We start from the raw sequence: 18,596 nt of genomic DNA on the forward strand, positions 1-18,596 counted from the left end.
CAGATCCTCACTGTTACCCAAGTGCTGAAACTTAAGAGTCACTTTCTCTGCCTTAAGTTTACGGATTACTTTGTTCACTTCATGAATAGACTGTACAGTTGCATCTTTGATATTAGATCCAAGGCTACATGTGTCAAACATAACATCAGGCCTTGTTTGTTTGGCAACCCACAAAATCTGTCCTATTTTTGACCTGAGTTGCTCACGTTCTGTTTCACTTAAGGAAGCCTCCCTCTGTACAGCCCGTGCTGCTTGTAACTGAACCGGTTGTAGGTTGTCAATGTAAAGTTGTTGATGCACCTCTATTACATCATTAACTGTACAAATGTCCATACCAACATAAGAAAAGCTGTCATGTTCTTCACGGCCCACAAGGAAGGTAGATTTCAGTACAGGAATGATATGAGTTGCAAAGTGACTTGAACCAGCCCAAAGGAAATCATCAACGTGACATGCAAGCACTCCTGTAACCTCAGATTGTTCATTCTGCCAATAGAACACTGCAGGATCAACCTGTGATATTTTACCACCAGTTTTGAGCATAATGTCTTTGACCTTATTGTACCAATAAAGTGAAGCATCTGCAAGTCCATAAACACACTTTTTCAGTTTCCATTGAACATTGTCCTTGCCAGCTTCAGGTGGGGGACGAAGATAGATGCCTCTTGACAGTTCCATTCCCTGCAAGAAGGCAGATTTAATGTCCATTGAATTTACTCTCCACTTGTTTTGACATATCACAGCTAGCACCAGTCTGAGGGACTCAGACGCACATGTTGGAGAGTCTTTCTGTAGTTCTTTAGTATTTACCTCTTCAAACCCCCGTGCCACAAGTCGAGCCTTTGGGACAACACCATTAGTAGTTTCTTTGAGTGTACAGACCCATCTAGTAGACACACATTTTTGACCCAGGTCTTTCACTTCATCAAACACACCATTACTTTGCCAGCTCTCAATCTCCTGCTGCTTAGCAGAATCAAAGGAAATATCTTTTGTTATGAGTACATCTGCATCTCTGTTTTCACCTTCACTACCATCATGCTCAAGATATTGCACATTGTACCAGTTTTTGTATTGCCCTTTTGCTTTTCCCGCTCTGCCTAGCACTCTGGTTGTGTGTTGAACACCGTTGTCGCTGTTGGTAAAAGCAATCAGCTGTCCTGATCTTAATTTTACATTTGCAGAGACGTGATCAGTGGGTGTAGAGGGCTCATTTGCAGTTTGTGTGACAGACATGTTTTCTGTAGTGTTGGTTTCTCTGTCAATAGTGATGTCTTCTTCCTCACTAATACTCTGTTCACCATCGGGTGTGTCAGTGTCATCATTTTCAACTGCGTCTTTGTTGTCATCATCAGTAGTACTGTGTGGTATTTGTTTATCTCCAGTCTGTGAATCCACTTTAGTCAATCTTGACTGGTGTACTCTTACAAGAGTCCCCCCATGTCTTACAAATACAACAGTTCCATCCTGCCCAATAACTACACCTGGACCCTTCCACTCTGTACAGTCGACTCGTTTGTAGTATACTTTATCTCCTGCCTCATATTTGTCATCTGTAGGCCTAAGTTGTTTGCGTAGTGCTCTCCTGATCCTTTCTGAACACTCTGCCTCAGTAAATGCTTTCCTGGAAGCTACTCTTGCACTTACAGTTGTGCCCTCTAAGGCAGGTGGCTTATCCATCAACACAGAAGGAAGGTTGGGGTTTTGGCCAAACACAAGTTGATGTGGACTATAACCATGTACATTAAGCATACTGTTTTTGGCCATAAGGGCCCAGTCTAGCGCAGTGTGCCAGTCACATCCACGTTCCTTTTTTACCTTCAGGAGGATTTCTGTAAGTGTCATGTTATGTCTCTCCAGTAGTCCGTTGCTCCAGGGACTATACCCCGCCGTTGTTTTTACCTCAATGTTGAAGTTTTCAGCCATGTCCCGAATGTCTGTGTTGTTGAACTCTCCGCCGTTGTCTGTGTAGAGCCGTCTGGGGGCACCGTGAATGCTTATCCAGGTGTGAATGAAGGAGTTGATGATCTCTGCAGCTTTCTTTGTCTTTACGATGCTGCCGGCACTGAAGCGTGTGAAGTGGTCGATGATGTGAAGGTACCACACATTGGGCTCCAGCTCATGTAGATCCATCGCTACTGTCTCATTATACTCAGAAGCCAGGGGTAGACCAACAGCAGGTCTCGGCTTGGTTTTGCAATATTTCTGACAAATGTCACAGTCATGAACTATCTCTTGTAGAATAACTGCACATTGTTTATCTGTATTGCCAGAGCTTTGGATGAGCCTCAATAACCTCTCTGCAGATGCATGACCAAACTGCTTATGAAGTTTCACAAGGACTTTCTGTTTCTCTTTTGTAGACATTTCAGCAGTTACCATGAGAACTTCATTTTCATTGCAACTTTCTGTAGTATTTTCATCTCTAATGTCCACGCAATAGTGTCCCGAACTAGTGAGCTCTAGAGGAACAGGCTGCTTGAACATGACAACACTGTCATTCTCCATGTCTAGAACAGTCCCTGCTTTCTTGAGAGACGTTTTGCTCAGTAGTAGTGGAATGTCAACAGGAACTACTTCACTTTCAATGTCACATTTTGTTTGTCCAATTTTGGCTGGAAGTTTCACTTTTCTGCTGGAATACACTACAATACCATCCCCAAAGCGAAATGGTCTGGAGCTGGGGGTTTCTGATTGCAACAGCTTGTTTACTTGGCCTTGGCTGAGGTCACGCATGTAACTATCTAGCCACTTCTGACCACAAACTGTACGTGTACATGCAGTATCAATAATGGTTGACCCCAGTGCCTCAGTCAGGAAAATTTCAGCGTCTGTCATTGAGGCTTTAGTGTACAAAGTAATGTTACACTCCTCCACTTTTTCATCCGGTTATAACGCTGTTCAAAGTCTATAATGTAGTCTGCCATGGACACGCTGTGGTTCTTTGCAATGGAGTCAAAACACGAGTAGGCTTCATAAGCGTGGTCTTTCTCTTCTCTCTGAAACACCGCGTCAAGTTTTGCAAGCAGTATTTCCATACCGTCATCTTTGTCTGCGGGTATCTCCATGGCCGTTTCTCTGGCTCTTCCCTCGAGGCCCAGCACCACCGCGAGTGCCTGTTTCTTTTTATCCAGCTCCGTAACTCGTCTCCAGATGTTGACTTCATTCTTCCAGCATTCGTATGGCCTGGCTTCATCAAGCTTTGGTGGTACTTTGTAATTGGAAACCATCCTCTGCTACCAATGTTAACTCAAAAGACACGACGTCGTACTCTCATTCACAGCGCTTTATTCATTCCGCCATTTTTCATACGGACAACAACAACAACCCTTCGCGGGCAACAGTACTCTCGCGATAAAACAGAAAATAACAAGTTAACACAATATATTTACAATAAGCAGACCTCAGTGCAAGAAAGAGTCTTTCCACCAATGAAAAAGCACAAAGGCCAACTTTGAAATTAAAAGGTGTAAAAACAAGTACAAGATATTTGCAATAAGCAGACCTCGGTTCAAGAAAGAGTCTTTCTAACACTGATAAGCACAGAGGCCAACTTTGACATGAAAAGGTGTAAAAACAAGTACAAGATATTTACAATAAGCAGACCTCAGTGCAAGAAAGCAAGGTGGGGAGGGAGTACTCACCTTCCACTTCACTGACACGCATCAGCATCCAGTTCTTCATGAGAAGAGGGGGAGGATGAGAGGGCGATGTACTCACCTTTACTGACACGCACGGTATCAGTGTCCCACGCTTCATCAGAAGAGATGGCGCTCAGGAGACTGTCATCAAGGATCCTGATGACTTCAGAAAGGTCTCGTTCTTGGGACGTTCAACAATGTAGTCAAGACAGCCTGTAAGGAAACAAAGTTTAAAATAACAGTAGGAATGTAGTAAGCACCCAGTGCTAAAGCTACAGGCTACATTCATATCAGACTGAATGACACTTTACTTGTTCATGTGAGAAGAAAACAAGATTTCAACTATGTCCACAATCATTAAGTGAAGCATCCAAATCTCTGCCAAGGCAGCTCACTCTGTGCACACTACACTTTTAAGGTAACAGTATTGTATTTTGTATACATTCATTTTGTTTATTTGTTCTTTTTAAACCTTTATGCAAACACTACGTTGGACTAGGTCATGGATAATAGGTACTGATTTGTAAAGAACTGGACATGAATAGCATACTGCAGAAAATCCATAAATAATTTAGCAGCTCATTCTCATATTTTTTTTAATTCTTTCATTAACGATGTAAAATATAACGAAACATTTAATCTCCCCATGTACCAATTCCATGTCCTAAATATTGCTAATGCAAAAAAGGCAGTAGAACTCCACACACAATTTTAAAAATAAAACACATTTTTGTAACAGTTTGACTTTATGATTATTTTTGACTATGATTGATGTTTTAATATTCTTTTTTATATTATTTCATTTTATTTTATTTATCATCGCATATGTAGCTGGGGAAAAGTTATAGTTTATTCAAATGAAGCCTTTGAGAAGAAAATGATGTCAGGACCTACAGGGGACCTGGTGTGTTTACTCCTATATGTCCTAACATTGTGAGGAGATGCTGTTACCATAGAAACCGATATACACATATACATATGTATATTTGGGGAGGGGGGCATTTTACGAATTTTAAGCTAATTTTAACCATTTCATTGGAAAAAAGTGTCAAATTTGAAGGCTTCAAATCAAAGTAAAACCTTTTTTCACATTCATACACCAGTCGGTAATAAATTCTACACCTCTCCTGGAAAATTTAAAGCATAAAAGCGATTTGCCAGGAAAAGTCTTAGAACACACTTATTTTGATCACATTAAAACGTGATATTCACACTGGAACCTGTAAAATTACTATAGTCATCTAGTGATTCTTGAAATAATTGAAGAAATTTTGAAATGTACCTGGTGGCTGTCGACGAGTCGGGGTCCACGATCTTCAAGCTTTGCTGTTATGATGAAACACAAGTACAAAAGATCCAAAGATGCAGTAGTTGTTGTCGCTTTGTAGTAAAATCCGCTTTCTGTAGAAATATTCTCCAAAAGTTATCTTTCCACAAGCTGAGCTTGGAGCAGGTCAAGACAAATCCAAGAGCAAGTGTAAAGGAACAGCTGGAACCTTGCGCAGCATTCATATACCAACAGCCTGCATGGTTACGGTTGCTAACATGCGTGTGCACGTGATATAACTATATGAACTGAGCCCATCAGTGTAATTTACAGTAAAGTTATGGTCATTTATAGTTACTGCCTTTGTCACCCTTTATGTGGGATGTCTAATAACCATGTAGGTATATCCAGAAATAAACACAGATATTAGAAAGCAGTAAGTCAGTACCTGAGATGTTTGTTTCAGCGAATAACATTAGCATAGCTCATGCTAATATTACAGCTTCACATTTTTCTTTTCAAAGGTAACAAAAACTTTGCGTTCTCGCTACTTACCATGCTGTAATACAGGTATATGCTAGCAATGACAACATTTAACAGATGTTTTTTAAATGCTAGCCGTGCTAATTAGCCTTAGGATCGCTTGAGGTCTTGTTTCCAGCTCTAGTTGTCATAAGGGAACTTAGGCCTGTGCGAGCCTTTGGCACGAAAACGAGTCTCGTAAAGCTCACTATTAAACTGACAAAAAGCCTTAGAACCTAGAAACTATTATTCTTACAACTGTGCTGTGTTTATGTTATAACATATAGCAAGAACCTATAACGATAATTGACATTTGACCTCACTGTATGATTATAGCAGCTGTGTGTTATGTCATGGCATGTTTTTAAAATGCCACCTGAAATTTAGGAGGGGGGTTCTTGAGAGTTTTGTACTTTCATCTGATAACACATACTGTTTATGTATATTTAACACAACAGGCAAGGGATTGTGGTATAATTAGAATTAACACAGATTGTGTAGTCTTTAAATAGACGAGCATTTTTAAAAGCACACATATTATTTGAACACTTCCGTAACTTATTTTTAGTTTTGCTGCACATAAGTTGAATGCAATTAAATCTCATTACCTTTTATTATCCTTGAACTTATTTCATTACACGTAATATAAACACTGCTTATTTAGAAAATAATAATTAAAACACTCCTTGTAATGCGTTAAAATCAGCCCAACTTTTATTTTCAAATTTAAAGCATTTCAGCCAACATACTGGACACTGTTCTGCTGAACAACACACATATTTCCAATATTGTAGCTGGTGTTACTTAATAATTTATTATTTTATTTGTCACACACTTTAAAACTTTAATAACTTTTCAATAAAACAAAGTCTCAGATTTAATTATTCTGAAACTAAGTTTAAGCTTCCCATAACTTTTTATTGCAAGTTACATTACTAATATAATAAATATAAAATGTTTTTATTGTTCATCCACAAGTGCAGTCTCTGGCTCAAACAACACAGAAGCTTGGTATGTTCGTTTGTCAGTCGAGGCATTACTGCTTGAGTGCCTGTCATGAATTTAGCTCATCCAAATGCAATTGTCTGAAGAAAGTCTTTAACATTGTCCCAACTTCCCTTAAGTACAGTGGCAGTAGATGTGGGCTGGAGATGCAATGACCTTGAACCTGCAGGTGACCACACCATCTGTGATGGAGGGCTCATCTCTCCTGGTGTCCTGCAAGGAAACAACAATATTCTTTAGAACACCAAGTTATATTTGATCTACTTATTTCACTTATCTGTGGCCGGGTTGTGGGGGCAGCAGCCTAAGCAGAGAACTCCAGACCTCCTTTTCCACACCCACCTCCTCCAGCTTATCTAGGGGAACTCCATCATGTCTTGGGTCTGATTCAGGGCCTCCTCCTGGTGGGAGCTCGTCCAGTACACCTCACCTGGGAGACGTCCAGGAGGAATCCTTGTCAGATGCCAGAACCACTTTAACCTGCTCCTTTTGATGTGGATCTTTGAAAAATACAGAAAAAACCCAATAATCATATGATTTCTGATGAGCATGCGCTTTGACAACAGTGGGAAGGAAAAACTCCATTTTAAAAGAAAGAATCCTCCAGTAGCACCAGGCTGAGGAAGGGACAGCCATCTGCCACAACCTGTTGGGATGAGCAGAGGAAGACAGGACAAAAGATAAAACTGAAGACTCTGCCTCCCATTCTACTTTTAACAGGGAGCCATAGTCTGTCCCCCAGTGCATGTAGCAGGCATGGAGGAAATCCAGGCCCCAGACACCCAGAGGCCCCCAGAATGTGAGAGCCCAAGGAGGACCATCGGAGTTGCAGCCATGCCACCCTCCTGGGAAGCGCTGAGGAGAGCCCCAGATTAGAGGTCACCCAGCAGCCACGGAGCAGAAGCCACAGGGGGCCCGTGATGTGGCTGTGGGCTCTGCCGGCAGACAGCTGTGGCAGAGTGACCTGAGCCACAGGCCCAGAGGCCAGAGGACTGAGAGCCCCCCACCCCCCGGAAGTGGCCTGACGGAGCCACGGGTGCCAGACCTCGCCAAGCAGTCACTGGGAGTGAGCCGGTACATACCTGAGCGCCCAGCCCCGGACACCAGAACCACCAACACACCGACGCCTGAGGGCATCAACTAACGGCAAGGAGTGTGGTGAATCGAGATAGGCCTCCATACCTTGGAGGGCCTGAGATGTTCCCAGAGACGTGGAGTGTAACCGACCTGACATACAGACACAGTCGAACAGGCGCACGCAGCCACCAACGGGCATTCCCACCCTCATGCACACATATTCATACTCCACAATCACCCAACGTGGAGACAGACACAAATGGACACTGTACACAGTCCTCTTTTAAGGAAGAAAAATCATTGCAGATTCATGCATTACTGACTTTGAAACAGTTACAACAACATATCTAATAAAATGGACATTCTCAGTCACCCACACATGAAGTCCTACCCCACCACCCTCGGGAAAAAACATACGTTACTTATGTTGTTTCTTTTTATGTGTTTTACAACTGTGAAAGATTCACTGACTCTTACTAAATGACCTCACACAGTGCCTAATTTCTAAAAAGGATTTCACACTAATAGAAACACATCGACGTCTCTTTTTCTCAGAGAGAAACATGTAAACCTGCACTCACACTGTATTCTTTTTGTTAAACCGTCACTGGCTCCTTCACTGGCCTCCTCATGTTTGGGTGACACTTAACAGCTAATTACTGAAATGTTCTCATTGCATGTTTGTATATCAACTAACGCACGGTTGGATCACCCAGAGAACTTTCTACTCACACGAAACATTTTTGCAAATGCATCCTGACGCTAATTTGACCTGCAGGCTTTCAATTGCTCCTCTGTTGTAAACCCCACAGTAGCTTTTTCAGGCCAAAAGAAGGTTTTGCACTAGCACAGAATCTGACCCTGAATATCACCATGATAGCTCTGACCACTTGATTTCTCGTTCTTAACTTTATCAAATGAAACACTCTGAAGATGACAGCTGAATTCCAATCAATTAAACTAACTCTGCATATTGTATTCCTGTCTTGGGATCAAAGTGCTGGAGAGGTGATCCGGTGAGTTCCTGCAGGACAACATGATGTGAAAAATTCTTGTTTGGTTTGAACAACAAAACTGATGAGTTGCTGACTGTGAGCTGCAGCTAGTGTAAATCATGCTTTTGATGGATATTTCTCACTGACACACTTTTTGACCTCCTCTAATAACAAATGTTACCTGAGTTCAGTGTGCACTGCTTTCGTGTCAAGCAGATATGTGTCATATGTCATATGTGTTCTTGATTGAACCTCCTGCTCTGGTTGTTTCATGCAGGCTATACTTATGTTCTTGATCAAAACCGACCTCAAAAATAAATGATGTTTATCTTAAGATAGACACTCAGTGATGCTGCAATAGCAGGAACTGACCTACAAACCCTCATCCTGCCCTGCACCAGTGGTCACAGTGGGAGATTGAAGTAGTTTAAGCAGTTTTGTCCTGTTGAAATCATCTTTAGTGAGCCCCTCTGATAAATATTTAGACTTTCACACATTTCAGGTTGTAGGAGTGGGCTGATTAAAGTGTCTACTTTCTTCACTTTACAAGCAGCTTAAATATTGTACAAGGACATTGCTCAAAATTTTATAACACATCTGTTCTGCTATCCCTCCTGTCAGCTAAGCACAGAAAGCTGAGGCTACAGTTCATATGGGTTTGGAAAATTGGGAAACAATGCTGAGTCTCAATTTCAATCTTGTTGTAACACAGATTATATTTTTCATGAATAGAGTCAGCCAGGACACAGCCTTCCCCTGCACCCATACCTACTCCTAATACCTAATACACAGAAGAGTAAACACAGTCAGTAAGCTTGTCACTTACGGAACTCATCAGGAATCAGAAGACTGCAAATCCTGTAAAAGAGTTAGAGATGCAGCGTTAAGAGCATATGAGCTGGCATTATGGTTAGTTTATTGAAATTTAATTTTACACTTTTTTATTTAACAAGCAGACCTCAGTGCAAGAAAGAGTCTTTCCAACACTGATAAGCACAGAGGCCAACTTTGACATTAAAAGGTGTTCAAACAAGTACAAGATATTTACAATAAGCAGACCTCAGTGCAAGAAAGAGTCTTTCCAACACGGAAAAAGCAAAGAGGCCAACTTTAACATTAAAAGGTCTTCAAACAAGTACAAGATATTTACAATAAGCAGCCCTCAGTGCAAGAAAGAGTCTTTCCAACACTGAAAAAGCACAGAGGCCAACTTTGACATGAAAAGGTGTAAAAACAAGTACAAGATATTTACAATAAGCAGACCTCAGTGCAAGAAAGAGTCTTTCCAACACTGAAAAAGCACAGAGGCCAACTTTGACATTAAAAGGTGTTCAAACAAGTACAAGATATTTACAATAAGCAGACCTCAGTGCAAAAACGTGTCTTTCCAACACTGACAAGCACAGAGGCCAACTTTGACATTAAAAGGTGTTCAAACAAGTACAAGATATTTACAATAAGCAGACCTCAGTGCAAGAAAGAGTCTTTCCAACACTGAAAAAGCACAGAGGCCAACTTTAACATTAAAAGGTCTTCAAACAAGTACAAGATATTTACAATAAGCAGCCCTCAGTGCAAGAAAGAGTCTTTCCAACACTGAAAAAGCACAGAGGCCAACTTTGACATGAAAAGGTGTAAAAACAAGTACAAGATATTTACAATAAGCAGACCTCAGTGCAAGAAAGAGTCTTTCCAACACTGACAAGCACAGAGGCCAACTTTGACATTAAAAGGTGTTCAAACAAGTAGAAGATATTTACAATAAGCAGACCTCAGTGCAAAAACGTGTCTTTCCAACACTGACAAGCACAGAGGCCAACTTTGACATTAAAAGGTGTTCAAACAAGTAGAAGATATTTACAATAAGCAGACCTCAGTGCAAGAAAGAGTCTTTCCAACACTGAAAAAGCACAGAGGCCAACTTTGACATGAAAAGGTGTTCAAACAAGTATAAGATATTTACAATAAGCAGACCTCAGTGCAAGAAAGAGCCTTTCCAACACGGAAAAAGCACAGAGGCCAACTTTGACATTAAAAGGTATAAAAACAAGTACAATATATTAACAATAAGCAGACCTCAGTGCAAAAAAGAGTCTTTCTAACACTGATAAGCACAGAGGCCAACTTTGACATTAAAAGGTGTTCAAACAAGTACAAGATATTTACAATAAGCAGACCTCAGTGCAAGAAAGAGTCTTTCCAACACTGAAAAGCACAGAGGCCAACTTTGACATGAAAAGGTGTAAAAACAAGTACAAGATATTTACAATAAGCAGACCTCAGTGCAAGAAAGAGTCTTTCCAACACTGAAAAGCACAGAGGCCAACTTTGACATGAAAAGGTGTAAAAACAAGTACAAGATATTTACAATAAGCAGACCTCAGTGCAAGAAAGAGTCTTTCTAACACTGAAAAAGCAAAGAGGCCAACTTTAACATTAAAAGGTATAAAAACAAGTACAATATATTAACAATAAGCAGACCTCAGTGCAAGAAAGAGTCTTTCTAACACTGATAAGCACAGAGGCCAACTTTGACATGAAGAGGTGTTCAAACAAGTACAAGATATTTACAATAAGCAGACCTCAGTGCAAGAAAGAGTCTTTCCAACACGGAAAAAGCAAAGAGGCCAACTTTAACATTAAAAGGTGTTCAAACAAGTACAAGATATTTACAATAAGCAGCCCTCAGTGCAAGAAAGAGTCTTTCTAACACTGCAGAAGCACAGAGGCCAACTTTGACATGAAAAGGTCTTCAAACAAGTACAAGATATTTACAATAAGCAGACCTCAGTGCAAGAAAGAGTCTTTCTAACACTGCAGAAGCACAGAGGCCAACTTTGACATGAAAAGGTGTTCAAACAAGTACAATATATTCACAATAAGCAGACCTCAGTGCAAGAAAGAGTCTTTCCAACACTGATAAGCACAGAGGCCAACTTTGACATTAAAAGGTGTTCAAACAAGTACAAGATATTTACAATAAGCAGACCTCAGTGCAAGAAAGAGTCTTTCCAACACTGATAAGCACAGAGGCCAACTTTGACATTAAAAGGTGTAAAAATCAAGTACAAGATATTTACAATAAGCAGACCTCAGTGCAAGAAAGAGTCTTTCCAACACGGAAAAAGCAAAGAGGCCAACTTTAACATTAAAAGGTCTTCAAACAAGTACAAGATATTTACAATAAGCAGACCTCAGTGCAAGAAAGAGTCTTTCTAACACTGCAGAAGCACAGAGGCCAACTTTGACATGAAAAGGTCTTCAAACAAGTACAAGATATTTACAATAAGCAGACCTCAGTGCAAGAAAGAGTCTTTCTAACACTGATAAGCACAGAGGCCAACTTTGACATTAAAAGGTGTTCAAACAAGTACAAGATATTTACAATAAGCAGACCTCAGTGCAAGAAAGAGTCTTTCCAACACGGAAAAAGCAAAGAGGCCAACTTTAACATTAAAAGGTCTTCAAACAAGTACAAGATATTTACAATAAGCAGCCCTCAGTGCAAGAAAGAGTCTTTCTAACACTGCAGAAGCACAGAGGCCAACTTTGACATGAAAAGGTCTTCAAACAAGTACAAGATATTTACAATAAGCAGACCTCAGTGCAAGAAAGAGTCTTTCCAACACGGAAAAAGCAAAGAGGCCAACTTTAACATTAAAAGGTCTTCAAACAAGTACAAGATATTTACAATAAGCAGCCCTCAGTGCAAGAAAGAGTCTTTCTAACACTGCAGAAGCACAGAGGCCAACTTTGACATGAAAAGGTGTTCAAACAAGTACAAGATATTTACAATAAGCAGACCTCAGTGCAAGAAAGAGTCTTTCCAACACTGATAAGCACAGAGGCCAACTTTGACATGAAAAGGTGTAAAAATCAAGTACAAGATATTTACAATAAGCAGACCTCAGTGCAAGAAAGAGTCTTTCCAACACTGATAAGCACAGAGGCCAACTTTGACATGAAAAGGTGTAAAAACAAGTACAAGATATTAACAATAAGCAGACCTCAGTGCAAGAAAGAGTCTTTCCATCACTGATAAGCTCAGAGGCCAACATTGACATGAAAAGGTGTAAAAACAAGTACAAGATATTAACAATAAGCAGACCTCAGTGCAAGAAAGAGTCTTTCCAACACGGAAAAAGCAAAGAGGCCAACTTTAACATTAAAAGGTCTTCAAACAAGTACAAGATATTTACAATAAGCAGCCCTCAGTGCAAGAAAGAGTCTTTCTAACACTGCAGAAGCACAGAGGCCAACTTTGACATTAAAAGGTGTTCAAACAAGTACAAGATATTTACAATAAGCAGACCTCAGTGCAAGAAAGAGTCTTTCCAACACTGATAAGCACAGAGGCCAACTTTGACATGAAAAGGTATAAAAACAAGTACAATATATTCACAATAAGCAGACCTCAGTGCAAGAAAGAGTCTTTCTAACACTGATAAGCACAGAGGCCAACTTTGACATTAAAAGGTATAAAAACAAGTACAATATATTCACAATAAGCAGACCTCAGTGCAAGAAAGAGTCTTTCTAACACTGATAAGCACAGAGGCCAACTTTGACATGAAAAGGTGTAAAAATCAAGTACAAGATATTTACAATAAGCAGACCTCAGTGCAAGAAAGAGCCTTTCCAACACTGATAAGCACAGAGGCCAACTTTGACATGAAAAGGTGTAAAAACAAGTACAAGATATTAACAATAAGCAGACCTCAGTGCAAGAAAGAGTCTTTCCATCACTGATAAGCTCAGAGGCCAACTTTGACATGAAAAGGTGTAAAAACAAGTACAAGATATTTACAATAAGCAGACCTCAGTGCAAGAAAGAGTCTTTCTAACACTGCAGAAGCACAGAGGCCAACTTTGACATTAAAAGGTGTAAAATCAAGTACAAGATATTTACAATAAGCAGACCTCAGTGCAAGAAAGAGTCTTTCCAACACTGATAAGGTCAGAGGCCAACTTTGACATGAAAAGGTGTAAAAACAAGTACAAGATATTAACAATAAGCAGACCTCAGTGCAAGAAAGAGTCTTTTCAACACTGATAAGCACAGAGGCCAACTTTGACATTAAAAGGTGTAAAAACAAGTACAAGATATTTACAATAAGCAGACCTCAGTGCAGGAAAGAGCCTTTCCAACACTGATAAGCACAGAGGCCAACTTTGACATTAAAAGGTGTTCAAACAAGTACAAGATATTTACAATAAGCAGACCTCAGTGCAAGAAAGAGTCTTTCCAACACTGAAAAAGCACAGAGGCCAACTTTGACATGAAAAGGTGTAAAATCAAGTACAAGATATTTACAATAAGCAGACCTCGGTGCAAGAAAGAGTCTTTCCAACACGGAAAAAGCAAAGAGGCCAACTTTGACATTAAAAGGTCTTCAAACAAGTACAAGATATTTACAATAAGCAGACCTCGGTGCAAGAAAGAGTCTTTCCAACACTGATAAGCACAGAGGCCAACTTTGACATTAAAAGGTGTTCAAACAAGTACAAGATATTTACAATAAGCAGACCTCAGTGCAAGAAAGAGTCTTTCCAACACTGATAAGCACAGAGGCCAACTTTGACATTAAAAGGTGTTCAAACAAGTACAAGATATTTACAATAAGCAGACCTCAGTGCAAGAAAGAGTCTTTTCAACACTGAAAAAGCAAAGAGGCCAACTTTAACATTAAAAGGTGTTCAAACAAGTACAATATATTAACAATAAGCAGACCTCAGTGCAAGAAAGAGTCTTTCTAACACTGATAAGCACAGAGGCCAACTTTGACATTAAAAGGTGTTCAAACAAGTACAAGATATTAACAATAAGCAGACCTCAGTGCAAGAAAGAGTCTTTTCAACACTGAAAAAGCAAAGAGGCCAACTTTAACATTAAAAGGTGTTCAAACAAGTACAATGTATTAACAATAAGCAGACCTCAGTGCAAGAAAGAGTCTTTCTAACACTGATAAGCACAGAGGCCAACTTTGACATTAAAAGGTGTTCAAACAAGTACAAGATATTTACAATAAGCAGACCTCAGTGCAAGAAAGAGTCTTTCCAACACTGATAAGCACAGAGGCCAACTTTGACATGAAAAGGTGTAAAAACAAGTACAAGATATTTACAATAAGCAGAGCTCAGTGCAAGAAAGAGTCTTTTCAACACTGAAAAAGCACAGAGGCCAACTTTGACATGAAAAGGTGTAAAAATCAAGTACAAGATATTTACAATAAGCAGACCTCAGTGCAAGAAAGAGTCTTTCCAACACGGAAAAAGCAAAGAGGCCAACTTTGACATTAAAAGGTCTTCAAACAAGTACAAGATATTTACAATAAGCAGACCTCAGTGCAAGAAAGAGTCTTTCTAACACTGAAAAACCACAGAGGCCAACTTTGACATTAAAAGGTGTTCAAACAAGTACAAGATATTTACAATAAGCAGACCTCAGTGCAAGAAAGAGTCTTTCCAACACTGATAAGCACAGAGGCCAACTTTGACATTAAAAGGTGTTCAAACAAGTACAAGATATTCACAATAAGCAGACCTCAGTGCAAGAAAGAGTCTTTCCAACACTGATAAGCACAGAGGCCAACTTTGACATGAAAAGGTGTAAAAACAAGTACAAGATATTTACAATAAGCAGACCTCAGTGCAAGAAAGAGTCTTTCTAACACTGAAAAAGCAAAGAGGCCAACTTTAACATTAAAAGGTATAAAAACAAGTACAATATATTAACAATAAGCAGACCTCAGTGCAAGAAAGAGTCTTTCTAACACTGATAAGCACAGAGGCCAACTTTGACATGAAGAGGTGTTCAAACAAGTACAAGATATTTACAATAAGCAGACCTCAGTGCAAGAAAGAGTCTTTCCAACACGGAAAAAGCAAAGAGGCCAACTTTAACATTAAAAGGTGTTCAAACAAGTACAAGATATTTACAATAAGCAGCCCTCAGTGCAAGAAAGAGTCTTTCTAACACTGCAGAAGCACAGAGGCCAACTTTGACATGAAAAGGTCTTCAAACAAGTACAAGATATTTACAATAAGCAGACCTCAGTGCAAGAAAGAGTCTTTCTAACACTGCAGAAGCACAGAGGCCAACTTTGACATGAAAAGGTGTTCAAACAAGTACAATATATTCACAATAAGCAGACCTCAGTGCAAGAAAGAGTCTTTCCAACACTGATAAGCACAGAGGCCAACTTTGACATTAAAAGGTATAAAAACAAGTACAATATATTCACAATAAGCAGACCTCAGTGCAAGAAAGAGTCTTTCTAACACTGATAAGCACAGAGGCCAACTTTGACATTAAAAGGTGTTCAAACAAGTACAAGATATTTACAATAAGCAGACCTCAGTGCAAGAAAGAGTCTTTCCAACACTGATAAGCACAGAGGCCAACTTTGACATTAAAAGGTGTAAAAATCAAGTACAAGATATTTACAATAAGCAGACCTCAGTGCAAGAAAGAGTCTTTCCAACACGGAAAAAGCAAAGAGGCCAACTTTAACATTAAAAGGTCTTCAAACAAGTACAAGATATTTACAATAAGCAGACCTCAGTGCAAGAAAGAGTCTTTCTAACACTGCAGAAGCACAGAGGCCAACTTTGACATGAAAAGGTCTTCAAACAAGTACAAGATATTTACAATAAGCAGACCTCAGTGCAAGAAAGAGTCTTTCTAACACTGATAAGCACAGAGGCCAACTTTGACATTAAAAGGTGTTCAAACAAGTACAAGATATTTACAATAAGCAGACCTCAGTGCAAGAAAGAGTCTTTCCAACACGGAAAAAGCAAAGAGGCCAACTTTAACATTAAAAGGTCTTCAAACAAGTACAAGATATTTACAATAAGCAGCCCTCAGTGCAAGAAAGAGTCTTTCTAACACTGCAGAAGCACAGAGGCCAACTTTGACATGAAAAGGTCTTCAAACAAGTACAAGATATTTACAATAAGCAGACCTCAGTGCAAGAAAGAGTCTTTCCAACACGGAAAAAGCAAAGAGGCCAACTTTAACATTAAAAGGTCTTCAAACAAGTACAAGATATTTACAATAAGCAGCCCTCAGTGCAAGAAAGAGTCTTTCTAACACTGCAGAAGCACAGAGGCCAACTTTGACATGAAAAGGTGTTCAAACAAGTACAAGATATTTACAATAAGCAGACCTCAGTGCAAGAAAGAGTCTTTCCAACACTGATAAGCACAGAGGCCAACTTTGACATGAAAAGGTGTAAAAATCAAGTACAAGATATTTACAATAAGCAGACCTCAGTGCAAGAAAGAGTCTTTCCAACACTGATAAGCACAGAGGCCAACTTTGACATGAAAAGGTGTAAAAACAAGTACAAGATATTAACAATAAGCAGACCTCAGTGCAAGAAAGAGTCTTTCCATCACTGATAAGCTCAGAGGCCAACATTGACATGAAAAGGTGTAAAAACAAGTACAAGATATTAACAATAAGCAGACCTCAGTGCAAGAAAGAGTCTTTCCAACACGGAAAAAGCAAAGAGGCCAACTTTAACATTAAAAGGTCTTCAAACAAGTACAAGATATTTACAATAAGCAGCCCTCAGTGCAAGAAAGAGTCTTTCTAACACTGCAGAAGCACAGAGGCCAACTTTGACATTAAAAGGTGTTCAAACAAGTACAAGATATTTACAATAAGCAGACCTCAGTGCAAGAAAGAGTCTTTCCAACACTGATAAGCACAGAGGCCAACTTTGACATGAAAAGGTATAAAAACAAGTACAATATATTCACAATAAGCAGACCTCAGTGCAAGAAAGAGTCTTTCTAACACTGATAAGCACAGAGGCCAACTTTGACATTAAAAGGTATAAAAACAAGTACAATATATTCACAATAAGCAGACCTCAGTGCAAGAAAGAGTCTTTCTAACACTGATAAGCACAGAGGCCAACTTTGACATGAAAAGGTGTAAAAATCAAGTACAAGATATTTACAATAAGCAGACCTCAGTGCAAGAAAGAGCCTTTCCAACACTGATAAGCACAGAGGCCAACTTTGACATGAAAAGGTGTAAAAACAAGTACAAGATATTAACAATAAGCAGACCTCAGTGCAAGAAAGAGTCTTTCCATCACTGATAAGCTCAGAGGCCAACTTTGACATGAAAAGGTGTAAAAACAAGTACAAGATATTTACAATAAGCAGACCTCAGTGCAAGAAAGAGTCTTTCTAACACTGCAGAAGCACAGAGGCCAACTTTGACATTAAAAGGTGTAAAATCAAGTACAAGATATTTACAATAAGCAGACCTCAGTGCAAGAAAGAGTCTTTCCAACACTGATAAGGTCAGAGGCCAACTTTGACATAAAAGGTGTAAAAACAAGTACAAGATATTTACAATAAGCAGACCTCAGTGCAAGAAAGAGTCTTTCCAACACTGAAAAAGCACAGAGGCCAACTTTGACATGAAAAGGTGTAAAAACAAGTACAAGATATTAACAATAAGCAGACCTCAGTGCAAGAAAGAGTCTTTTCAACACTGATAAGCACAGAGGCCAACTTTGACATTAAAAGGTGTAAAAACAAGTACAAGATATTTACAATAAGCAGACCTCAGTGCAAGAAAGAGTCTTTCCAACACTGATAAGGTCAGAGGCCAACTTTGACATAAAAGGTGTAAAAACAAGTACAAGATATTTACAATAAGCAGACCTCAGTGCAGGAAAGAGCCTTTCCAACACTGATAAGCACAGAGGCCAACTTTGACATTAAAAGGTGTTCAAACAAGTACAAGATATTTACAATAAGCAGACCTCAGTGCAAGAAAGAGTCTTTCCAACACTGAAAAAGCACAGAGGCCAACTTTGACATGAAAAGGTGTAAAATCAAGTACAAGATATTTACAATAAGCAGACCTCGGTGCAAGAAAGAGTCTTTCCAACACGGAAAAAGCAAAGAGGCCAACTTTGACATTAAAAGGTCTTCAAACAAGTACAAGATATTTACAATAAGCAGACCTCGGTGCAAGAAAGAGTCTTTCCAACACTGATAAGCACAGAGGCCAACTTTGACATTAAAAGGTGTTCAAACAAGTACAAGATATTTACAATA

At 39.4% G+C, this 18,596-nt stretch overlaps 2 long non-coding RNA genes across 2 annotated transcripts in view; both read right to left on the minus strand.

The window, feature by feature from the left end:
• Positions 1 to 3,826, minus strand: part of LOC147310891 (uncharacterized) — a 217,466-nt gene extending 213,640 nt beyond the window's left edge. The window contains exon 1 of the long non-coding RNA XR_015125360.1: positions 3,721 to 3,826. This is a non-coding gene — a long non-coding RNA (uncharacterized LOC147310891). The remainder of the gene's footprint in view (positions 1 to 3,720) is intronic.
• Positions 3,827 to 6,132: 2,306 nt separating this feature from the next.
• The window catches only part of LOC147310894 (uncharacterized), a 90,810-nt gene continuing 78,346 nt past the window's right edge, over positions 6,133 to 18,596 (minus strand). Inside the window, exons 2-3 of the long non-coding RNA XR_015125512.1 lie at positions 6,778 to 9,365; positions 6,133 to 6,648 (exon numbers count right to left, since the gene is read on the minus strand). This is a non-coding gene — a long non-coding RNA (uncharacterized LOC147310894). The remainder of the gene's footprint in view (positions 6,649 to 6,777; positions 9,366 to 18,596) is intronic.

This window comes from Aulonocara sp. 'chitande type north' Nkhata Bay, linkage group LG16 (assembly GCF_057382095.1).
Source record: "Aulonocara sp. 'chitande type north' Nkhata Bay isolate Kocher_YH1m ecotype deep benthic linkage group LG16, A_spYH_male_GT1.1, whole genome shotgun sequence".
NCBI lineage: Eukaryota > Metazoa > Chordata > Actinopteri > Cichliformes > Cichlidae > Aulonocara > Aulonocara sp. 'chitande type north' Nkhata Bay.